Source organism: Papio anubis, chromosome 10, assembly GCF_008728515.1.
Source record: "Papio anubis isolate 15944 chromosome 10, Panubis1.0, whole genome shotgun sequence".
Lineage (NCBI taxonomy): Eukaryota > Metazoa > Chordata > Mammalia > Primates > Cercopithecidae > Papio > Papio anubis.
In genome coordinates, this window is record NC_044985.1 from 54,973,334 (window position 1) to 54,999,056 (window position 25,723).

Here is a 25,723-nt window from a genome sequence, read left to right on the forward strand (position 1 = left end):
CTGTCTCTCGCCACGTTTTCTTGCTCCTGTCCCCAGTGTGCTAGGTTTTGTCCCCGGGTTATCTCATCATGGTTGCAGGCTGGCTGCCCATCTCCAGGCATCTTCTTCTCATACAGCAATGTTGAAACATCCCAACAGGGCACTTTGCCCTCCCAATTGGAGGAAAACTTTCCAGAAGCTACTACTTATCCCAGAAAAATTTCTTTCAAGTCTCATTCTCTAGAATTACCTCACATGCTCATTCTAAACAATCAATGGCAGCTGAGCGTGGTGGCTCATGCCTATAATCCCAGCACTTTGAGAGGCCGAAGCGAGTGGATCAGTTCAGGTCAGGAGTTCGAGACCAGCCTGGACAACATGGTGAAACCCCATCTCTACTGAAAATACAAAAATTAGCCAGGTGTGGTGACGAGCACCTGTAGTCCCAGCTACTTAAGAGGCTGAGGTGGGAGGGTGGCTTGAGCTTAGGAGGCAGAGGTTGCAGTGAGTTGAGGTCATGTCACTGTACTCCAGCCTGGGTGACAGAGCAAGACCCTATCTCAAAAAAAAAAAAAAAAAAAAAAAAAAACACAAAAAAACAAAACAAAGAATCAATGGCAATAAAAATGGAATTGCCACAATAGACTTTGCTAACAGAGACTCACCCTTTGGTGCTGAGGAGGGGCTCCTTCACTGAGCACGTGGCCATGGTGAGGGCACACCAAATCCGGATTCTATTGATAAACAATGTGGGAAGAACTGGCTGCTGACAGGCGGTCAACAATATCTGCCACACTTAAGTCCTGTTGGACTGAGGAAATATGCTAACAATTATTACCGTGATCGATTGGTTAAAGAAGGGGGACCTACTGCCATTATTTAACCATCAAACTGCTATGAATGACCATTGCTTTTACCAGAAAAATTTTATCTTTTTCAGTACACGAAGCTTGAGCCTATATCTTTAAAGACTATAGCTTTGTTTGCCTAGAACAGCATCCCTCATGATTTTGGACAATCAGAAGTTTCACCATTCTACACAAGTGAATCTTTTGGGCGCCGCTAATCACTGTACCCACTCCTCTGGCAATAAAGGTGAGCATGTAGCCCAGGATGGGCCAATTTTTCCTACCTCTTTGGCCACACTGATTAATCTATAGATAAGCACATGACTCAGGTCAAGTCAAGTCTTTCTCAAGACTTTTCTAACTGGAGACGAAAGAAAATGATACTTTTTTTTTTTTTTTGAAGTGGGATGAGGGTCTCCTCCCAAGCACAGAATTATAAAGCCTGGACACAAATGTGGCCACAATTCTAGCTGCACAGTTATAGAAGACCTGAGACAATGAAGCCACACAGAGAAAAAAAAAAGATGCAAAAACCAGAGGCAGTAACAGAGGAAGGAGAGAGAAAAGAAAGACAGAGACATAGATATGATAGTGTTTGATTCTCTGAACCCACCATTCCTGTCCTTTCTGAGGTTTTGTGCTTTTAACCAATAAAGTATTTTTTGTTTAAGCTAATATGTACTGGATTACTCTTAATTGCAGCAGGAAGAGTCCTCACTAAACAGAGTATTTCAATAATCTAAACTATATAGTTGAGGAGGGCCAACATTTAAATTGTACAATACAGGTACTATTTAAGTCAAAGGTCAATCATGGGGCAGAAACCACACAGTAATTCAAACAGGTGAAGTTTATTTATTTAATTTTTTTTTTGAGACAGAGTCTCACTCTGTCACCCAGGCTAGAGTACAGTAGTGTGATCTCGGCTCACTGCAACCTCTGCCTCCCAGGTTAAGAAGCAGTTCTCCTGCCTCAGCCTCCCGAGTAGCTGGGATTACAGGTGCCTGGCACCACGCCTAGCTAATTTTTGTGTTTTTAGTAGAGGCAGGGTTTCACCATGTTGGTCATGGTTGGCCAGGCAGGTCTCGAACTCCTGACCTCAGGTAATCCGCCTGCCTTGGCCTTCTAAAGTGCTGGGATTACAGGTGTGAGCCATTGCACCTGGCCTCAAACAGGTGAAGTTTAATATAAAGAACTAGTAATCATAACAGAAGATTGGAATAATTAGAGAAGTCTAGTAAGAAGTAAAAAACATTTCTAAACAATATAGGAATATTAGATAAAAGTAGCAGCCACTACCTCTAGGGCTGAGATAAAATCACTAAGGAAGAGTCTCCCTGCCCCTCTAATTTGAGAGCCAGACCTTGTTAGGGAGGGCATGGGCATGTGACTCCCTGAATGGAGAAGTCGGTGTGGTGCCAGGTTAGTGTAACTTGCTGGAAATTCATCCTGCCAAGGAAAGCTGTTAAGGAGGAGGTATCTTGCTGGAGATGTTCCACTACAAAACCACATAAGAGGGGTGCCAGGGGAAGTTGCTGGCTTCTGGTACTGCTGACCACCCCATGCACAGCAGGAGCCCAGGGATGGAGAAGCCACATCCATTACTGGTTGTCAGAGAAGCCACTTACACTGCAGGAGATGGCTACAAGACACACAGGAACCAGGAAGGAAACCCTGTTCATCTTGCAATATCTTACCAAAGACGCCTAGTGACAAAACTTAACATTTACCAGTTGGAAAAGGAAAAATATTTAAAGGGCCCAGTTCCATTTTTGCAGAGCAGGCAATGAAGAGTGAATTTGGAGCTGCGAGGCAATAAATGGAGAACTTGCAAGGGCACCTTATTTGAGTGTCTTAAGAACCTCATAATGTGTTGAGCCTGGGGTAAAATAAACTCTGCTTTACTTGACCTCAAAGAAACATACAACTTTAGAAATGTTATTTCAGGATAACTGTTCCTCGAGCAATTTCTTTCAGCAAACAAAAATACTCGATCAGGGTCATTATACAAACTTTATGGTGGTTACATAAATAAATTGAACTCCAGTAGAAGATTCTGTCAAAGCAAGGCTCAAGTTGGATATCATAGATATCCTATCCCTTGCCATGAAATGTACAATTTGTCATAATCATTTGGTAACTTTGTAAGGCTAGGGCTTAGAAAAAAATTCTCCTTTACAGCAGGGGTCCCCAACCCGCAGGCCCAGTTAGGAACTGGGTCACACAGCAGGAGGTGAGCTGTGAGTGAGCGAGCGTTACCACCTGAGCTCTGCTCCCTCTCAGATCAATGGCGGCATTTGATTCGCACTGGAGCACAAACCCTATTGTGAACTACATGTGTGAGGGTTGCATACTCCTTATGAGAATCTAATGTCTGATGATCTGAGGTGGAAGAATTTCATCCTGAAACCATCGCCCCCACTGTCCATGGAAAAATTGTCTTTCATGAGACCAGTCACTGGCATCAAAATGTTGGGTACAGCTGCTTTACAGGGAAGAGAATATTGATGGGCAATGTGTAGCTACTGGAGTTCTATAATCTGAGTCTGAGGTTTCATTTGGCCACTTGCCATCTACCATTTCCTTCCCTATTTTTTTCATTTATAAACAGAATAATAATAGCCTGTTTCCCAATGAGAGCTCTTTCTCTCTCTATTTCTCTCTCTGCCTGACTGCCTGCCTGCCTGCCTGCCTGCCTGCCTCCCTGCCTTCCTTTCCTTCTTTCTTTCTTTCTTTCCTCCCTCTCTTCCTTACTTTCTTTGCTTTCAACAGATTTTCACTCTGGTTACCCAGGCTGGAGTGCAGTGGGACAATCATGGCTTACTGCAGCCTTGACCTGGGCTCAAGCGATCCTTCCACCTTAGCTTCCTAAATGGCTGGGACTACAGGAGCATGCCACCATACCCAGTTAATTTTTTTAATTTTATTTTTTGTAGAGACGAGATCTCTCTATCTTGCCCTGGGTGGTCTTGAACTCCTGGGCTCCAGTGATCTTCCTGCCTCAGCCTCCCAAAGTGCTGGTATTACAAATGTGAGCCACTGTGCCCAGCCATTCATGTGCTCTAATTCTTGATACTTTTCTCTATCAAAAGATCTCTTCTGAGTAAAATAAAGAGACAAAGAGAGAGAAAGGAAGAGAAGAAAAGAGAAGAGAGGAGACCAGGCACGGTGGCTCACACCTGTAATCCCAGCACTTTGGGAGGCCGAGGTGGGTGGATCACGAGGTCAGGAGTTCGAGACCAGCCTGACCTACATGGTGAAACACCATCTCTACTAAGAATACAAAAATTAGCCAGGCATGGTGGCATGTGCCTGTAGTCCCAGCTACTCAGGAGGCTGAGGCAGGAGAATTGCCTGAACCCGGGAGGTGGAGGTTGCAGTGAGCCAAGATCGTACCACTGCACTCCAGCCTGGGTGACAAAGCGAGACTCCATTTCAAAAAAAAAAAAAAAAAAGAGAGATGAGAGAAAGAAGAGAGACAGACTATGAGCCCCATTCAAGTGTTTTCTCAGTCCTTTGGTGAACAAGTGGCCCGTTTCTGCTCTATTTTCCCATGCTCGAGATTAGGCTCTACTTGACTAAAGAATCTAACATTATTTGATTTTCATAGTGAAGGGCTAGGTCAGTGGCAAGAGGAGTCCATATGCTCTTCAGCTGGCACCTTCTCGGAGGAGAGAGAAGCTCTGTTTCGATTGTATTATGTAACAGATGATCGATAAAGTGAACAGTCATTGTGTCAGTTTAAATTATGCCCTCTGTCCTGACCCTAGACAAAAATTTGCAAAAGGTCCTCTGTTCAAATCACTATGCTCAGAGGAGAGGTAGCCTCCCCATGAGGCTTTTCCTCATGTTGCATTTTGGACAAAACACAACAGTGGGACTGCAGAGAAAAGAGCCTGGGAAAGGAAAGGCCCATGGCAGTGCAGGTGGAGCCCGTTTGCTGATTGAAATAAGGAAGCGGGTCGGGAGCAGTGACTCATGCCTGTAATCCCAGCCCTTTGGGAGGCTGAGGTGGGTGGATCGCCTGAGGTCAGGAGCTCAAAACCAACTTGGCCACCATGGTGAAAACCCATCTCTACTAAAAATACAAAAATAAAAATTAAAAATTAAAAAAATTAGCTGGGCATGGTGGCGGGCGCCTATAATCCCAGCTACTTGGGAGGCTGAGGCAGGAGAATCACTTGAACCCAGGAGGCGGAGGCTGCAGTGAGCCGAGATCTCGCCACCGCACCCCAGCCTGGGCAACAAGAGCAAAACTCCGTTCCCCTCCTGCCCCCCAAAAAAAATAAAAAAGAAAAAGAAAAAGAAATAAGGACACAACTGACTGTGTGAACTCCAGGTAGCAGAACAAAGACCCAGGAATAGAAGTGAGAGGCAGATTTGTGTATGTTGGTTCAATATAAGGTAAAGTTTCCTAATAGAGTTATTCTAAAACAAGATAGGCTGCCATACTAAGAAGTAATTTCTCCAAAGTAGACATGTTTAGGCATAAGTAACAATATTGTAGAGTGAATTCCTGCCTCGGTGGGGAGAAAGGACTAGGTGACCTTTAGACTTTCCACAATCCCATGGCATTCAATGGGACTAAGGGAGAGCTGTGCTCTGACAATCAGTGGTCTAGAGAGCTACTTGATTCTGATTGCTTGTCCAAAGACTCAGGAGGAAATCAGTTCTTCCTGGGGTATCCCGACCCACCAGACATTGTCAAGGCTTTCTTTCCATTATTGAATCCTCTTGGCAGGCTAGTATCAAATATTACTCTACCTTTACAAATGAAGAACTGAGGCTCAGAGAATTTAAGATGCCAGTCTTAATTCTAATAGAATCCAGTCTTATCTGTCTTGAATATTGTGTTCTTGATCATTTTATTACACTGAAACACTGATTACAAATGTATCAACATATTTAGGTGCTATATAAAATCAAACAAACTTTTAAAATAGTCAAACAGGTCTTGATACACACTTTTGTTACTATGTCATTTAGTTGACACTTCATAACAAAATCTTGATTTTTCTCTTCTAGTTTTCAAAAAAATCCTTCTTTTTCTCTCAGTTTTAAAGCTTCCAGGCCTATGACATGCTAGGAATAAATCACTCTTCAAAAGTCCTAATAGATATTACAGGGTTTCTCCCACGGTGTATGTTAATTCAGAATCTTGTGGAGTATGACTTCTATGTCCTTAAAGGCAATAGTCTTTCTCTAATACCTCTTTTCCTTGCTCTTTCTTCTTTCTGTTCAGGAAAAATTATTCTCCCCTCACCCTCCTTTTTTCCCTTCTACTACTATCTGAAGTCTCTGTCTAACCACTTTGTTTCCTTTCTTATTTATTTATGTATTTTTTTAAACTTGTTTACTTCTTTTCCTTTTATTTGGAGACAAAGCTTGCTCTGTCAACCAGGTTGGAGTGCAGTGGTATGATCATAGCTCACTGCAGCCCCATACTCCTAGACTTAAGTGATTCTCCCACCTCAGACTGCTGAGTAGCCAGGACTACAGGCATGTCCCACCATGCCCAACTAATGTTTTAAGTTGTTTTTGCAGAGACAGAGATCTCACTGTGTTGCCCAGGCTGGTCTGGAACTCTTGGCCTCGAGCAATTCTCCCACCTCAGCCTCCCAAAGTGCTGGGATTACAGGCATGGGCCACTGTGTCTGGCACTATTTCCTTTCAATCAGAAAAAATTTACTCTAGTAACTAAATTCCTAATTCATCCAGTTAACCTTCTCCTTAATCGCTTCTCAATTAGCTTAAGTGATTTCTTTGCTAAACCCTGCAGTTTTACAATCTGCTGTGGCCAACCTGCATCTTCAGAGAAACTTACAAAAAATCAGGGGGCGGGGTCTCTCTGGATCTATTCTGGTTCTGGGGCTGCCCAATTAAAAAAACAAAAAGAAAATAAAACACTTTAAATTTTTTTTTTTTTTTTTTTTTGAAACGGAGTCTCACTCTGTTGCCCAGGCTAGATAGAGTGCAGTGGTGCAATCTCAGCTCACTGCAACCCCGCCTCCTGGGTTCAAGCAGTTCTAGTGGTTCAGCCTCCTGAGTAGCTGGGACTACAGGCGCCCACCACCATGCCCAGCTAATTTTTTTTTATTTTTAGTAGAGACAGGGTTTTACCATGTTGGCCAGGCTGGTCTTGAACTCCTGACCTCTGATGATCTGCCTGCCTCAGCCTCCCAAAGTGCTGGGATTACAGGTGTGAGCCACCGTGCCTGGCCAAGGATTTTAAAAGGAAAAGAAGAGACACTTCCTGAGTTGGTTACCAAGAATTTCCATTATTTTTGTTGTTGTTGTTTTTAATCTGCTCGTCAAAAAGGAAAAGAATTTCTATTCAAATAACATAAGTAGGATGGGCATGGTGGCTTATGCCTGTAATCCCGCACTTTGGGAGGCCAAGGTGGGAAGATGCTTTAGCTCAGGAGTTCAAGACCAGCCTGGCCAACATAGTGATACCCTGTCTCTTAAAGAAAAGGAAAAAAAGAGATAAATATAATAAAATAAGCTATTGATTGGCTATACACTGTCCTTGGTATCAGAAATTCCAGAAACATGAACATGAAGACAGTACGTGAGGCAGCTAGTCAGGAACAAAATGACTTTAAACAATTACCCCCAGGCATGAGTAGGGGATGACTGCAAGCCCCACACTGTGTCTCTCTGGGCCTGCAAATCTCACAGAGCTGAGATCTCTTTGAGCTGTTTTTCTTTTCTCAGAACTATTTAAACATAAGTTATACCATGATAAAGGCATAGCTGTAGGAAGTCCATACAATTCAATTGATTTATGTTCTCAAAAATGGTGTTAATTAAAATGATGTAAATGGAATCTGGTTTTCCCTTTTGAAGCTGTAAGAAGGAGATGAAGCGTCTAAGGCCCTGAAGCCCATGATTTAATGAATGCTGGGTATTTATTAAAATGAAAGAAGCAAAAAACTGGAAGGAACTTTAAAACCATCCAGAGACTCCAATTCTTCTATTTTACAAATATGGAATAGCAACCTTATACTCTATAGTCAATAAATTATATATCTAATGCTGAATAGTGTACTCTAAATAGTAATTCATCACATACAACTTCAAATTTCATAACAACTTATGCATACACTATAGAAAGTCTCTTTTAATATTCTTCATAATTTGTTCCTTGTTTTGATTGTAGCAAAGCAAAAATGAAAGGATTGTTGCAAGGAACCTTGGGCCAAGGAACTGAAAATAACTTCTCTTTTCTTCTTTTTTCTTTTTTTGAGATGGAGTCTCGCTCTGTTGCCCAGGCTGGAGTGCAATGGTGCAATCTCGGCTCACTGCAACCTCTGCCTCCCAGGTTCAAGCGATTCTCCTGCCTCAGCCTCCCAAGTAGCTGGGATTACAGGTGCATGCCACCACGACCGGCTAATTTTGTATATTTAGTAGAGACAGGCTTTCACCATGTTGATCACGCTGGTCTCAAAGTCCTGCCCTTGTGATCTGCCTGCCTCAGCCTCCCAAAGAACTGGGATTATAGGCATGAGCCACCACACCCAGCCGAAAATCAATTCTAATGGAAATTTTGACAAAGCTTCTTGGGGAAGTAACTTTGGGGGAAATTTTGGGGGTAGTCTTTGGGTACATGGTTCAGAAAAGTTTGTCTCATCGTCTAACTTCATAGCTTTATAAATCAAATTAATGGTGTTGAGCTGTGGTATAATAAAGTATAGTTGGTCTTTATTTGCCTCCAGTTCCTGGCACAGAGCTCCTAAATTCTGGGAATTTCTTGAGTGATAGGCATATCTTTTGATACTCATAATGAGCCCCTTTTGACCATACTAGAGTTTATGTTAACGAAGTGACTCAGGGTGACCTTAGACAGATTCAGGTTGGGGACTGGTCCCCAGAAAGACCAAACATGGGTTCAGAGGGTTGAACATTTAGCCCCACCCTCCAACCTCCGGGGAGGGGAGAAAGTTTGGAGATTGAGCTCAATCACCAATGGCCAATGATTTGATCAATCACACCTACATAACAAAGCTTTGATAAAAACTCTTCAACAATGAGATTTAGAGAGCTTCTGAGTTGGTAACATTGATATGGTGGGAGAGTGGCACTGCCGAAGAGGACATGGAAGTGTGATTGTAACAGGTTCCTTACCCAAAGCATGGCAAGTCGACGCACTGACCTCAAGGATTGCAGCAGAGAAAGAGTTTAATAATCATACGGCATCTGAACAAGGAGATGGAAGGAAACCTCAAACTTACCTCCCTGAGGAGTTTGTAAGGGGTTTGGAGTGGGCAGAGGTGTGGGGATTGCAGGGAGAAGTCATGGACTGGAGAGATGAAGAAACTGCATTCTCATGTTGATTCAGCTCTTCTGTGGGGATCCTCAAACTGGTTGTGGATGTCAGCTGTTCTGCTGGAATTCAGGATCTGAAGAACATCTTAAGCAACTCTTAAACAAAAGCCTCATGATTCTAACATCCAAAATCCCACCTATAGAAACAATGGGGATGCAAATGGTCAGTATCTAGTGCTATGTGACTTTCAGTTACAAGTAAGTAGGCCAAAATGCAGCCTGACTCATGCTTAATTATATTTCTGTCCAGAACCTGGCATGTAATTCTTGTCAACTCTGTGATTGAAATCACCTTTGCAAAGATTATGACAATGAGAAAAATCTAACCTGGCTCACTCCACCTTGTTTCTAGTCTCATAGCCTAAGGCAAGGTAACTGTGGGAGGAATATAGTTCATAGTTTAAAGCAAGAATGAGAAGAGTCCCTCCCTGAAACTGATCCCTTCTTTGTTCAGGGACTGAAACTGCCTTTGTAATGGAAGGGGCCTGAATTCTGCTAAAATGTAGGCATAATTTCTTTAATCTCTTACTGCTCAGGAGTCATGTGGCCAGAGGTCACAAGTCTTGTGACTTCCCCAATTGCTCCTGTAGGAAACATCCCTGTTGTGGAACCTAAGATTGGTGTTTTGAGATGTTTTCCAAACTTTTGTATTCAGGCAACTGATTAATTCCAACTGGACTAGTGATTTATGACTCAACTGGTCCTGTAGCCCCACCCAGAGGCAGACTCAGCACACGGGGACTGTTTTCCACACTCTTATGCTTTTATCCCTAACCAATCAGCAGCACCCATTCCTTAGCCCCCTGCCTGCCAAACTATCCATAAACACCCGAGCCTGAGTTCTTGGAGAGAGTGATTTGAATGATAACATCAGTCCTTCTGCTTGGCTGTCTTGGGTTAATTAAGTTCTGTCTTTACTGCAATACCATAGTCTCAGTGAATTGTTTTGTCTGTGCAGCAAGCTGGAAGCACCCGTTGGGTGATTGTACAAGGACAGTTTCAGAAGTCCTCCACTTCCATTCACCCACAGCCTTGCCCTATGCATCTCTTACATATGGCTGTTCCTGAATTGCATCCTTTATAATAAAACAGTAATCATAAGCAAGGTGCTTCCCTGAGTTCTGCAATTTGTTCTAACAAATTATCAAACATGAGGGAGGGTCATGGGAAACCCCAAGTTTGCAGCCAAATAGGATAGAAGTGTGAGTAGCCTGGAAACGCAAGACTTCTACCTAGCATCTGAAGTGGGGGCAGTCTTGTGGGACCATGACTTTAACCTGTGGGGTTTGCACTAACTCTGGGTAGTTAGCATCAGAGTTGAATGGAATTGAAGAACACCCACTTGGTGAGAGGTAATTGGTGAATGGGTGTTGGAACAATGTGTTGGAAAAGACACTGTAACCACCCAATGGTTTCGCTTTGGCCACTGCCTAGACAGAACCGATTTCTAAAGACAGGGGAATTGCAATAGAGAAAGTGTAATTCACACAGAGCCGGCTGTGCAGGAGACCAGAGTTTTATTATTACTCAAATCAATCTTCCTGAGCATTTGGGTATTCGGGGATCAGAGTTTTTAAGGACAACTTGTGGATGGGGGAAGCCAGTGAGCTGGGAGTGCTGATTGGTCAGGTCAGAGACGAAATCATAGGGAGTTGAAGCTGTCTTCTTGTGCTGAGTCAGTTCCTGGTGGGGAGGGGGCACAAGATCAAATGAGCCAGTTTATTGAACTGGGTGGTGCCAGCTGATCCATCAAGTGCAGAATGTGCAAAATATCTCAGACGCTGATCTTAGGAGCAGTTTAGGGAGGGTCAGAATCTTGTAGCCTCCAGATGCATGACTCCTAAACCATAATTTCTAATCTTGTGGCTAATTTCTTAGTCCTACAAAGGCAGTCTAGTCCCCAGAAAAGAAGGAGGTTTGTTTTGGGAAAGGGCTGTTATCATCTTTGTTTTTAACTATAAATTAAGTTCCTCCCAAAGTTAGGTCAGTCCACGTCCAGGAATGAACAAGGACTGCTCAGAGGTTAGAAGGAAGATGGAGTCAATTAAGTTAGATCTCTTTCGCTATGTCAGTCATAATTTTGCAAAGGCGGTTTCAACACCACACATTTGGTGTCAGAAAAAACTCACACATGGATATATGCAAGGTTAGGATCAATTTTACCCCAGTTGGTTAGATGATGTCATATTGCAGCACTTCTCACACTATGTGGAACTGCTTGTTTCCTTGTCTGTCTGTTCTATTAGACTGTGAGCACTTGCAAGACTAAGATGGGCCTTAATGCATCTTCATTCACTTACCAGGGGGAAATCCAGGTCTGTGGGCCTGAAGCTTACATAGTTTGGGGAAGGAAGGATTTTTCAAAAGAATACAAAATTAGGTATGAAGAAATCACAAATTACAAGTATAAAAAGCTAATAAACACTATGACATCTCTGAAAATGAAATATTTTTCTTTATTAACTGCCTGACACATCTCTATCTTTTTTTCCTACTTTTTCGACTTGTACTCTTTGGTTACCTCTTTCTTTTTCTTTTCTTCTTCTTTTTTTTTTTTTTTTTGAGACAGAGTTTCACTCTTGTTGCCCAGGCTGGAGTGCAATGGCTTGGTCTCAGCTCACTGCAATCTCTGCTTCCTGAGTTCAAGTGATTCTCCTGCCTCAGCCTCCCAAGTAGCTGGGATTACAGGCGTGCACCACCACACCTGGCTAATTTTGTATTTTAAATACAGATGGGGTTTCACCATGTTGGTCATGCTGGTCTCAAACTCCTGACCTCAGGTGATCCACCTGTCTCAGCCTCCCAAAGTCCTGGGATTACAGGCATGAGCCACTGGCTCCAGCCTTCGATTTCCTCTTTTATATGACAATAATAAGATCATTTCCTGTACTGATTAGAAAGGTCGTTCATGCTTTTCTCTAGCATGGTTGATCAACATGTTTTCTAATATTTCCTAGAAAAGCTTATTTCAGTTCCCCAATTCATTACTGCTAAGTCATGTAAATTTTCACAATGCTATCAAATTTTGGAAGCCTCTACCAAGTGTCTTACATATATGGGTTGTAACATTTCAGAACATTTCAAATTATGATACACAGTGACTAAACTTAACTGTTCTTTGTATTGACTATACTCCTATTAACCAGTGTATCATCAATGCCTTGCACCATCAGGTCACAACATCAGATGACTTGTCATGTTGAAGAGTAGAAGTATTCCTACCAGCCATTCCTAAGCTGGGATGGCCAGCATAGCTTAACTATTTACAGAAATGGCTGCCAAACACATAAACGTATCCCACTAAAGCTGAACTAAATGTATTCCTAGTCCAAATTACCTTAGAGGAATCTCAAAATGACTGTGAATCTCCAATGCCACTAGACACAAGGGAGAACTGTAGTAAAGGGGATGTCAAAGTGGAAAGAGATAATAATCTTAATCAATTGTGGTTAGAGTATCTTACCTCTGCAAATTTTGCAAAAACATATGACCACATAAATATATTGCTAGGTGCCCTCTTGGAAGAGGCACATGACACTGAGGGTCTTTGAAGCTAGAGATTTACTGGCTTCATGTCAGATTCCTGCCTGCCTCACACGGTAGTAGTCACAAAATAGGTACTTTACAAGTGTTTGTAGAGTGCACGAATGAGAGTTCATCTGTGTGCAGCCTGTCGAAGAGCAATAATGACAGCATGCGCAGGGAAGGAGTGAGTAAGTGCTTTGAGTCCATTACTGTAAGTCAGGGACTGTGTGCTTTCCTTTTAAAATTTGTTCCAATGTAGTAGAAGAAATAAAAGGTTCCTCTGGTTAAAAACAGTGAAATGATTAAATCTTTACAGCTCTGAAAATAACTTTTGCAGCACATACCTCATAGTCTCTCCTTGCTGCCTAAAAGCAGAGAGGGCTGGCAAATCCACTGGGTAATAAGGAGGCCTCCAACCTCCCTGCTGCCTTCATTTTGAATATCCGCCCCCCCAACTCCATCACCCCGCAAGTCACTTTGCCTCAATACCCTGACGAGCATCTTGATCATTTGGGGGCATTCTTTAGAAACTTTGATTTGAAAAGGCCTTTCTCATCTTCAGATCAGGGCTTAAGTTCTACATTCATCAAATTAAAAAGTGAAAAGAAGCTTTTAAAAATGTCATTGGCACTCACAGGCACCATCAGGAGAATGCCTGCACAAACTGTTTAGGGAACACTTCTGATAAGAAGAAGAACCAACATTTCCAAAATCTGAAAGAATAACTAACTTTAAGAGTACATATAAAAATACATTCCATTCTAATAATTTGGGCTACTGATGTCCTACCTAAAAAACAAGCTATTTGCTAATTTCACCAAGTATGGTAGAGGTCAACATTGCTGTGTGGCTTATTTTTCTCTTATAGCTTCAATTCTGAGTTGTGCCCCGAGTTGGGATTTATGGGAAAAGGGTTGTGACTTAGCTGGGAGTCAGAAGTGAGCCTCAGAGTTGGCTAGCAGAAGCAAATTTCGCAAAGTTTGAGAAAACTAAGTTCATGGAAATAGGCTATAGAATGGATAAGGGGTCACAGATAGGAGTGCCAGAAACACACCCAGGGTAGAGGCCAATTGTGTTGGATGTATATTTGCAGTTTCTCCAATAGTAGGCAGTCCCTCACCCAACTAAGAATTCCACATAAGAGATATTTATTATTCTTGGGGTACTACTCAGCATCTGAAACTTCTTCCTATGTTTGGGGAATCCTACTTTATGAGTCTTAATGGGAAAAAGTGCCTACTTCCCGCTTCAGAAGCAGAAAATGCCAGATCTTCATTTCCCAGCTCCCTTACTGGAAGATGGTGTTACACAATGTGAGCAAAGCCAATTAGAAATATCTGCCTTCGACTTTGAATCAGTGACACAGGACATAGATACTACAGAGAATCCTTTTTTTTGTTTCCTTCTTAAATCAGCCAGAACTCGTTTCTGTCATGTGAAACTTGTGACCAAATTATAGCTTCTGACACCTTGGTCACTAGTAAAATGCCATTTTAGGGGGCTTGAAGGGCACTTTGAAATCCTGAGTAGTTCCCTTTAAGTATTCAAATATGACTTTGGGCTGCATTTTAAATTTTAGGCTGGGTGTGGTACCTCATGCCTATAATCCTAGCACTTTGGGAATGAGGTGGGAGGATAGTTGAGCCCAGAAGTTCAAGACCAGCCTGGGCAACATAACAAACTCTGTCTCAACTTAAAAAAAAGAAAAAAAAAAAAAGCCATATGTGTTGGTGTGTGCCTGTGGTCCCAGCTACTCAGGAGGCTGAAGCAGAAGGATAGATTGAGCCTAGGAGTTGGAGGCTACAGTGAGCTATGACTGCACCACCACACTCCAGTCTGAGTGATACAGCAAGATCTTGTTGACATCTGTTAGGATCATTGATCTTCATAGTAACAGTGAAACTGGAGCAAGTATTAGGAATCCAATTTTATAGCTTAGGAAAATGAGGCACAGAGAGCCAAAGTGCCCTGTCGAGGTGACAAAACTCATTTAATGGCAAAGCTGGGGATGTTGATATCCAGTCCTGTGATCTTTCTCTTCTTGCCCTCATAAATCTTTTTTTTTTTTTTTTTGGAGATGGAGTCTCACTCTTGTCACCCAGGCTGGAGTGCAGTGGCGTGATCCTGGATCACTGCAACCTCTGCCTCCCAGGTTCAACAGATTCTCCTGGCTCAGCCTCCTGAGTAACTGGGATTACAGGTGCCCGCCACCACACCTAGCTAATTTTTGTATATTTAGTACAGATGGAGTTTCACCATGTTGGCCAGGCTGGTCTCAAACTCTTGACCTTAGGTGATCTACCTGCCTTGGCCTCCCAAAGTGCTGGGATTACAGATGTAAGCCATCACGCCCAGCCTCCTTTGTAAATCTTTATCATGCAGACAAAAGAAAAGCAGAGAGAAAGGCACATGATCAGAACTCAATTCAAATAAAGATCAGAAAGGTCATCAAAATGACCTGATACAGCTTCCAAATCTCAAATACAGGACCTGGAAGCAGCAGAAAAAGGCTTTTGAGTCCCCTGCTTTTTTACTGCTAAAGAGACAAACCAAGAGATTCCTCCTTCCTCTATCGGCCAGCTTAGATTGTGACCAATTGTGAGGGGCAGTGACAAGATAATCACTCACCAATTTTTCTCTGTTTAAGAATGACCTCTGTGAGGTTATATTAAGAGGAGAAATGACTGCTAAAATCATAGCCACAGAGTCGTAATCAGTCATAATTTTACTTTCTCTCATAAAATTCCCAAAGCAGGTGTTTGTACCGAATAGCACACTTAAAACAAACCTGTTCTGCAGAATCCATTTCAGATTCCTCATAATGCTTCTGCTTCATATAAGAATTCAACTCTGTACGGAGTAACTTGAACCATCATCACTCCCAGGATATCAAACCCCAAACACTAATGTGCATTTAATGAGAACTTCAAGGAATGTTCCTTAATTTGAAAGAGGTGCTGTCTATAGGCAATGATGGTAGTTGTTGCAGGCAACCACTGAGAGTTCAGCTGTTGTGTTAAAAATAAAAGGTCGAATTCAATCTTGGGAGTTTCTCAGATTATGTTCTATTCGCATCGACAAATAACAAAATTCTTTGGAAAGTTATTCTTTTGTGTACACTATTTTAATTCCAATCTCTGTTTAGATTTGGTTAAAAAAATGTTTAGTTGATCATTTACGTCCTTTATTACCCAGACGCAGACAATGGAACACAGATTGAGCTGAGTGCAGAGTGAATCTCTGGTTGGTTGTGGAAGGCTGGGGAGTAAGTCTAGCAAAAGGAAAGGTCCACTTTTTTTTCTTTCTAATAAGCTTATTATTTTAAATCAGTTTCTGATTGACAGAATTTTTGTAAAGATAGTACAGAGAGTTCTCATATGCCCCAGTTGCTAACATCTTACATTAGAATAGTACATTTGCTACAATTAATGAACCAATATTGGTGCTATTATCAACAGAAGTCCAGAGTTCATTCAGATTTCCTCAGTTTTTTTCCTAATGTCCTTTTTCTATTCCAGAATCCCATCCAGGACAGCACATTACGTCTAGCTGTCATGTCTCCTTGGCTGGGACAGTTCCTCAGTCTTTCCTTGTTTGTGAGGACCATTTGAGGAGTACTGGTCAGGCATTTTGTGGGATGTTCTTCAACTGAGATGTGTGTGGTTTTTCTCATAATTAGTATAAGGTTATGGGTTTTGGGGAGGAGGACCACAGAGGCAAAATGCCCCTTTCTTCATATCATACCAATGGTACATACTGTTAACATGACTTACTACTGTTTATGTTTGGGAGCCCCTTTCTTCCTCTCAATCTCAGGGACCTTATTCCAGGTCCCCAGGTAGCACTGACTTCTCTCTCTTTGTGTGTACGTAATTTTTTTTTTTTTTTTTTTTTTTTTTTTTGAGACAGAGTCTCGCTTTGTCACCCAGGCTGGAGTGCAGTGGCGCGATCACAACTCACTGCAACCTCCACCTCCAGGGCTTAAGCGATCCACCTACCTCAGGCTCTTGAGTAACTGGGACTACGGGTGAGTGTGCCACCACACTTGACTAATTTTTTTTTTTTTTTTTTTGAGACGGAGTCTTGCTCTTGTTGTGGAGGCTGGAGTGCAATGGCACCATCTCAGCTCACTGCAACCTCCGCCTCCTGGGTTCAAGCAATTCTCCTGCCTCTGCCTCCCAGGTAGCTGAGAATACAGGTGTGCACCACTATGCCCAGCTAATTTTTTTGTATTTTTAGAAGAGACAGTGTTTCACCACGTTGGCCAGGCTGGTCTCAAACTCCTGACCTCAGGTGATCTGCCCACCTCGGCCTCCCAAAGTGCTGGGATTATAGGTGTGAGCCACCATGCCCAGCCACTTGACTAATTTTTGTATTTTTTGTAGAGATGGAGTTTTGCCAGGTTGCTCAGGCTGGTCTTGAACTCCTGGGCTCAAGCAACCCACATACCTTGGCCTCCCAAAGAGTTGGGATTATAGGCATGAACCATCATGCCCAGCCTTTGCTTTCTCTTTTGATTAATTATTGTAATTTCGAAAGTGAAATTGGGGATCAAATATTCAAAGGTGGAGAGAATTCTACAAATTATAAACATAACCAAGGAGATGACTCTTTGTCTACCTCAGCCTCTACCTTTTCTTTGCTGCCCTGAAAAATCAAATCATCTCAGACTGACGAGATTCTTCTCACATCAGAATATAAAGCAGGTGATACTGTCAGTAAAGGACAAGAGGAATTGCCAGTTGTGTCAATCATATTGTCCAGTACATTTCTAGACAGCTTTGGTTTGGCTAAATATAGTTGCAATGCATTTCTGTTGCTAAGCACCATATTTTTATTAGCCAAGGTACTCTATTTGAAAATGCAAACAGAGCCTGGGTCTTGTAGTGAAGTGCCTGGGTAAAAAGGGAGAGTCTAAATGTTAATGATTTTGGTCAGTGTGAACTTCCAGAATGCTGTGGTACAGTTTCCTAAATTCACCTTACAAAGAAGTCCAGGGAATGACCTGCTTTCATCTTGCATCCTACTTCATTTTATTGCCATGTCTGTGTGTCTTATTTCACATATCTTTCCTGTCAGTTACAGAAAGGCTGAGCTATAGCTATGGCCACTGAGCTGTGTCTATCCACAGTCATGTGGTTCAAGTGACAACGAAACTAATAGCTCACTCAGATGAGCATAGGCTCTCCAGAGCAAGGTAATCTACAGGAGAGGAACAAAAACTATATATTTCAAATCTTTCCTTGTGAGGAGACTCTGGGATTATATCAGACAGTTCGAGGAGCCTATGAGTTGCTAAAAATTGTAGCAGGTGACCCATAGAGGTTTATGTAAAAAATTCTTCTCTGGCAGTTGAAGAAAAGCAGAATGAGTGTTTGTCTTTCTCAGTGGCTTAAGAATAACCTTCTCCCAAAACAGGCATAGACTAAATGTATTAGTCAGGGTTCTTAGTTGCAAATCAGAAACCAACATTAGGTCATTTAAGCAGAAAAGGCATGTTTTTGCAGAAGTCAGCAAATGTGACCTGGCACTTATTTTTGTATGGCCCACAAGCTAACAATAATTTTTACATATTTAAAATATATGTAAAAATTAGTTGGACAAGAACATTTTAAAAGATGGATATTCATGACCCATGAAAAGTATATGAAATTCACATTTCAGTATCCATAAATAAAATGTTATTGGAGCACAGTCACACTCACTTGCTTAAGTACTGTCTCTTGTTGCTTTCATGCTATAGTGGCAGGATTGAGTAATTGCAATAAAGATTCTCATATATGGCCTACAAAGCCTAAAATATTTATTAATGTCTTAGTTGGCTAAGGCTGCTATACTAAAATGACATAGACTAGGTGGCTTAAACAACAGAAATATATTTTTTTCACAGTTCTGGAGACTGGAAATATAAGATCAAGATGTCAGCATGGTTGGTTTCTGGTGAGGGCTCTCTCCCTGGGTTGCAGATGATTACCTTTCTGCTATGCCCTGCACAGCAAAGACAGAGAGAGATAGCAAACTCTGTTATTTCTTCTAATTTCATCATAAGGGCCCCACCTCATAACCTCATCTACCAAAGGCCCCATCCTCAAATACCATCACATTAGAGTTAGAGTGTCGACATATGAATTTTGGGCGGACACAGCTCAGTTCGTAGCAACTAGCTAACCCTTTATAGAAAAAGTTTGTCAATTCTTGTATTAAAGAATATTAGGACACATGCAGACTCTCCAAGGGGACCAGAAAACTAGTCTCAGGAAACAGAGCCAGGAAATTCATAAAATTACACTTCACACTGCTGATTCAGGGAGATTTCACTTGCACCACCCAAGGTCCTGCTAATACTCCCAACACTGGACAGGACTGTAGGAACCTTGGCATTGCCGCCTCTGTAAACTGGAATGTCACTTTTCCACCTCACCAGAATGGATTCAGCCAGCGCCTGCTACTTGTATACAAGCTTTGGATTCTGGTACTGGTGGATCTGATAGATGAATCCCAGATCACATGTCTGTGTTACAGCTACAAAGGAGGCTGGAACAATGAGTGTCTGGCTTTTGCAGTGATGGGGTGGGAACCCATATTGTGGGGAATTCCCTAAATATGTAGAGATACTCTCTAATAGCAAGTCACAGTGTTAAAATAACTTGTTCCTACATTGTTTCCCTTCCACTATTTTCCCTGAGAATTGTTATCAGAACTGCCTTGAATGAATACCTGCTCTCTTTGGGAAGTATAGCCATGTGGCATCCCAATATTGAACAAAGCCTTCCTGGGTCAAGAGACTGTTCTTGATAAAACGGGCAAAAGCCGGACTTAATGATTAGGAACCTCTCTGCAGTGGCATGACATGGTTGGGTCACGGAGAATGATGCCCCAAAGTATAAAGCTTCAGCTTGCTGAGCACTTTTGAGTTAAAAGAAATTGGAAAGCCTTAGAAGCTGCCTCAGAACCAAGGACTTTCTAACCTTCTCTTGTCTCCTCCCCTCAAGTGCAGGGAGAGGCTCTCTCTGGACATTCCCTTATCTGAGGAAAACTTCTTCCAAAAGAAATGTAATTGTCGGGCCTGGTATGGTGGCTCAGGCCTGTAATCCCAGCAATTTGGGAGGCTGAGGTGGCCAGATCACGAGGTCAGGAGTTCAAGACAAGCCTGGCCAACATGGTGAAACTCCATCCCTACTAAAAATACAAAAATTAGCCAGGCATGGTGCTGCGCACCTGTAATCCTAGCTACTCAGGAGGCCGAGGCAGGAGAATCACTTGAACCCAGGAGGTGGAGGTTGCAGTGAGCCAAGATTGTGCAACTGCACTCCAGCCTGGGTGACAGAGTGAGACTCTGTCTCAAAAAAGAAAAAAAATAAAAAAGAAAAAAAAGAAAAGAAATGCAATTGTCTTAAGACCAGAAAAGATGAACCACTAGAAAAGAGAAAAAGACTAAAAGTCATCATGCCCACACAGACTCTTCATCTATTCCTCTGAGGGCGCTCTGAGAGAATACCTGGGAGACTTTACGTAATAAGACAACCTTTGTTCACAGTAAAGTTCTACCCCTCATCTTCCTGCCACCTCCCCCAGAGCTCAGAGGAACTTTGTCCCAAGCCATTGTCTGTTTTTTGGACTCATTCATTTCCCTTGAAAATAATTTCTGTCCTTCATAATTGCCTACATTTTCCATTTCTCTCTTCCCTATGAAATTGGTGCTATCTAAGCTTCAGCTACCTGGCCTTTTGAGTCTCATATTTGTGGGACTCCCATGTCCACGTGCATATTAATGAACTTGCATGCTTTTTCTCCTGTCAATCTGTCTATTGTCTGTTTATTTTGCAGGATGACTCAATTATTGAATCTTCAGAGGGAAAGTTTAAATTTTCCTACAATATGCTTGTTGTGTCTCCCTCTTTCTCTTACTAAATTCTCTTCTCCAGAGATGAGCTGTTATCAGTCTTTCCCACTTTGAATTTTGAATTTACCTCCTTTCTCTGGAATTGAACACACTTTCCTTTTTTTTAAATACTACCTTGGCCGGGCACGGTGGCTCACGCCTGTAATCCCAGCACTTTGGGAGTCTGAGGCAGGCGGATCACAAGGTCAAGAGATCGAGACCATCCTGGCTAACAGGCTGAGGCAAGAGAATTGCTCGAACTGGGGAGGCAGAAGTCACAGTGAGCCGAGATCACTCCACTGCATTCCAGCCTGGGGCGACAGAGCAAGACTCTGTCTCAAAAAAAGAAAAAAAAGAAAAAAATTCTGTGTGTGTGTGTGTGTGTGTGTGTGACAAGATCTTGTCTCACTTTGTCGCCCAGGCTGGAGTGCAGTAGTGTGATCTTGGCTCACTGCAACCTCTGCCTCCAGGCTCAAGTGATCCTCCTACCTAAGCCTCCTGAATAGCTGGGACTATAGGTGTGAACCAACATGCCCAGCTAATGTTTGTTGTTGTTGTTGTTGTTGTTGTTTTGTTTTTGAGACGGAGTTTCGCTCTTGTTGCCCAGGCTGGAGTGCAATGGTGCGATCTTGGCTCACTACAACCTCTGCCTCCAAGCTTCAAGCAATTCTCCTGCCTCGGCCTCCTGAGTAGCTGGGATTACAGGTATGTGCCACCAAGTCCAGCTAATTTTATATTTTTAGTAGAGACGGGGTTTCTCTATGTTGGTCAGGTTGGTTGTGAACTCCCAACCTCAGGTGATTCACCGGCCTCGGCCTCCCAAAGTGCTGGGATTAGAGGGGTGAGCCACTGCACCTGGCCAATGCCCTGCTAATTTTTGTATTTTTTGTAGAGACAGGGTCTCATCATGTTGCCCAGGCTGGTCTCGAACTCCTGAGCTCAAGTGATCTGCCTGCCTCAGCCTCCCAAAGTCATCCTATTTGCTGTCAAATACTAGATCTTATTCATTTGTTCAATTTTTTAACACACACTAATCATCCCCACTTGCCCCTACTCCTCCCATCTACCCTTCCCAGCCTCTGGGAACCATCATTCTATTCCCTATTTCCATGAGTTCAATTGTTTCAATTTTTAGCTCCGAAAACAACCACTTCATAAATCTTAAAAGCAAGATGCAAAATGTTCAATGTTCCAAATAATTTAATTGCATCCCAGAACAAAGATCAGGAATATTTATAAGATTACAAAAATATCCTGCACCCAATAGATTAAAATTCACAATGTTATGCATTAACAAACCTTACTAGGCATGCAAAGAAGCAGGAAAACATAACCAATAAGGAGGAGGAAAATACACTAGTTGAAACTGATAAAGGAATATCAGTTATATATAGGATATAGGAATTAGTAACAAGGATATTGAAATAGTAGTTATTATTATATTCCAGATATTTGAAAAGTTAAGGAGAGACATGAACTATTTTAAAAACATAAATCAGATTTCTATAGATAAAAACTATAATATCTGAGATTAAAATTACACTGATGAAATTAATGGCAAAAGAAAAGATTAGTGAATCTGAAGACATAGCAATAGAACTGATCCAAAAGTAAAACACAAAGAGAAAAGAGAATTAAAAACAAGAACGAAAAGAGCATCAGTGAGCTGTGGGAAAACTTTAAGCAGTTTGATTTATACGTAATTGTTGTCCCTAAAGTAGGGGGAGGGACAGAAAAGCTATTCAAGTGAATAGTAGCTGAAAATTTTCTAATTTTGATGAAAACTAAAAATTTACATGTCCAAGAAAGTCAATAAATCCTGAGCACAAAAATATGAAGAAAACAAGTACACTAAGGCACATCAGAATCAAACTGCTCAAAATTAGTGATGAAGAGATAATACTAAAAGCAGCCAGAGAAGAAAAGACACATTATGTACAGAAGACCAAGGATAAGGATGACAGAAGACTCCTCATAGGAAACAACGATATAAGTGATAAGGCAGTGGAGCAACATCTTTAAGCTCCCAAAAGAAAAATAAACTGTTACCTAGAAATTTATACCCAGCAAAAATATTTTTCAAAGATGAAGGTGGAATAAATACTTTTTCAGATATACCAAAGCTGGAATAATGTATCACTAACAGATCTGCAATATAAGAAGTGTTAAAGAAAATCTTTCAGGCAGAAGGAAAATAACACCTGATGGAAATATGATTATACAGAAAATTCACAGCAACAAAAATGACAACTACATGGGCAACTATGTAAGACTTTTTCTCTTATAATTTGAATATCTTTAAAATATAATTAATTGTTTAAACAAAAATAATAACAACGTGTTATGGGGATTACAACATATGCATGAAGAAAACTGTAGCCTAAGTGCTGGGAGGGAAAAATGGAGGTATATAATTATAAAATTCTGTGGCCGGCACCGTGACTCACGCCTGTAATCCAACACTTTGGGAGGCTGAGGCAGGCAGATCACTTGAGGTCAGGAGTTCAAGACCAGCCTGGCCAACATGGTGAAACCCCGTCTCTACTAAAAATATAAAAATGAGCTGGGTGTGCTGGTGGGCGCCTGTAGTCTCAGTTACTTGGGAGGCTGGGGCAGAAGAATCATCTCTACTAAAAATACAAAAATTAGCCCGGCATGATGGCATGCATCTGAAATCTCAGCTACTTGGGAGGCTGAGGCATGAGAATCGCTTGAACCCAGGACGTAGAGGTTGCAGTCAGCTGAGATGGTGCCACTGTACTCCAGCCTGGGCAATAGAGTGAGACTCCATCTCAAAAAGAAAAAGAAAAAAAGGCCTGGTATGGTGGCTCACACCTGTAATCCTAGCACTTTGCGAGGCCGAGGTCAGAAGTTCAAGACCAGCCTGGCCAACATAGTAAAACCCCATCTCTACTAAAAATACAAAAAATCAGCTGGGTGTGGTAGCGGGCACCTGTAATCCCAGCTACTTTGGAGACTGAGGCGGGAAAATCGCTTGAACCTGGGAGGCGGAGGTTGCAGTGAGTGGAGATTGTGCCACTGCATTCCAGCCTGGGCAACAGTGCAAGATTCTCAAAAAAGAAAAAAGAAAAAGAAAAAAAGGCTCCATAATAAGAAAACAGCACAATTAAAAATAAGCAAAAGAATCAAATGAACGGGTGACAAATAAGCATATGAAGCATGTAAAAAGATGCTCAGCATCATTAGTCATTAGGAAAATGCAAATTAAAACCATAACTACTGAATGGCTAAAATTAAAGACTGACCACACCAGGTGTTGGTGAGGAGGCAGAGGAACTTGAACTCTTATACCTTGCTGGGCAAAGTATAAATAGTACTACCACTCTGGAAAAGTCTGTCAGTTTCTTAGAAAGTTAAACATAAACCTACCATTTTATCCAGCCATTCACTCTTAGGTATAAGAGAAAAGAAAACATGCATCTATACAGAATTATGCATAAATGTTCATAGAATCTTCATTGGTAACAGCCCCAAACTGGAAACAACCCAAATGTCCATGTACAGGTGAAACAAACTGGTATATCCACCCAGTGGGATACTACCCAGCCATACAAAGGAATGAACTACTGATACATTCAACAACATGGAAGAATCCCCAAATAATTAATGCTGAGCAAAAGAAGCCAGACCAGAAAAAGAGTATGCACTGTATGAGTTCATTTATACAACATTCTAGGAAACGCAAACTAATGTATAGTGACAGAAAGCAGATCAGTGGTTTCCTGGTGGATGAGGAGATGTGGGAAAAAAAGGAAGAAAGTGTTACAAAAGCAAAAAGACTTTTAGAGGTATTTTCAGTACATTAATTGTGGCAATGGTTTCATAGTTGCATACATGAAAGGAAGATAAAATCTTGGAACCCCAAATTCATGAAGACAAAAGGGAAAAGTTAAGCTTGGAAGCTGAGTCATGAAAAAAAACCAAAAACTGCCTTTATTTTTGTTCCTAAACTGCTAGCTACAGAGAGAAGGCCACAGGGGACCTCCCTTACCTTGACAATGTAAATGAACAGCTTATCTTCATGGACTCGGGGGCGGGAGGGGGTGAGGGGAAAGAGGAGATTCGAAATCCCCTCCCATCCTGAGCTGAATGCATGTTTGACTGCTTCTCCACTCTTTGTTTACTTTATCTTATGTAAAAGTGCAGATTTACTGAGTCAAATACATCATTGATTTTTCCCCTACCCCTTCCTTTTCATGTACAACATGTGACTTCACAAGAATGTGACCATACCCTTCCTCTTTTTTTTTCTTTCCCCTTCTGCCCACTTTTCCTCTTTAATATTGAAGCCCCCAAAATTCTCTGCAGAAAAAATAAGGGTTACAGATCCTACTGCGGCTTGTGTCTCTTTCTCCTGGGTGTCTATTCAACCTCGGCAAAATAAACATCTAAATTGATGGAGACCTGTCTCAGATACTTTTTGGTTTACATATACATATGTCAAAACCTGTCGAATTGTACATTTCAACTATAAGTTATTTATTGTAAGTCAGTTATACCCCAATAAAGCTGTAGAAACATAAATATTAGTTATTTTTGAAAATCAGTGTTAGGGGCCAGGCATGGTGGCTCAAGCCTGTAATCCCAGCACTTTGGGAGTCCACGGCAGGCGGATCACCTGAGGTCAGGAGTTTGAGACCAGCCTGGGCAACATGGTAAAACCCCGTCTCTACTAAAAATACAAAAATTAGCCGGGCATGGTGGCGTGTGCCTGTAATCCCAGCTACTCGGGAGTCTGAGGCAGGAGAATCGCTTGAACCCAGGAGGCAGAGGTTGCAGTGAGCTGAGACTGTGCCACTACACTCCAGCCTGGGCAACAAGAGGGAAACTCCATCTCAAAAAATCAATCAATCAGTCAATCAATCAATCAATCAATCAATGTTAGACTTTACTATGCTCTGGCCTTTTGACTCTTTGAAGCTGAGATTCTTTTAGTCATCAACATGGTTCAGGCCTAGGAACTAGTAGTTCTTTTGTGGAGTTAGGGAGCTGATAAAAGCCTGTTCTTCTACAGACAAGTTCTTTGCAAGCCATCAAAGGTGATGGAAAGGGGATGGGGGCCACAGTGTTGAGCTTTTTTCTTTGTTCCAGGAAGAAATTAAAGACCCTTGGGGTTTTTCAATCACAATTCTCTTGACCT

At 41.9% G+C, this 25,723-nt stretch overlaps 1 protein-coding gene across 1 annotated transcript in view; it reads right to left on the bottom strand.

Moving 5' to 3' along the window:
• Positions 1 to 617: 617 nt before the first annotated feature.
• Positions 618 to 25,723, bottom strand: part of METTL8 (methyltransferase like 8) — a 186,677-nt gene continuing 161,571 nt past the window's right edge. Inside the window, exons 11-12 of the transcript XR_002516416.2 lie at positions 9,062 to 9,292; positions 618 to 790 (exon numbers count right to left, since the gene is read on the bottom strand). The gene's annotated coding sequence lies outside the window, so the exon portion shown is untranslated. The remainder of the gene's footprint in view (positions 791 to 9,061; positions 9,293 to 25,723) is intronic.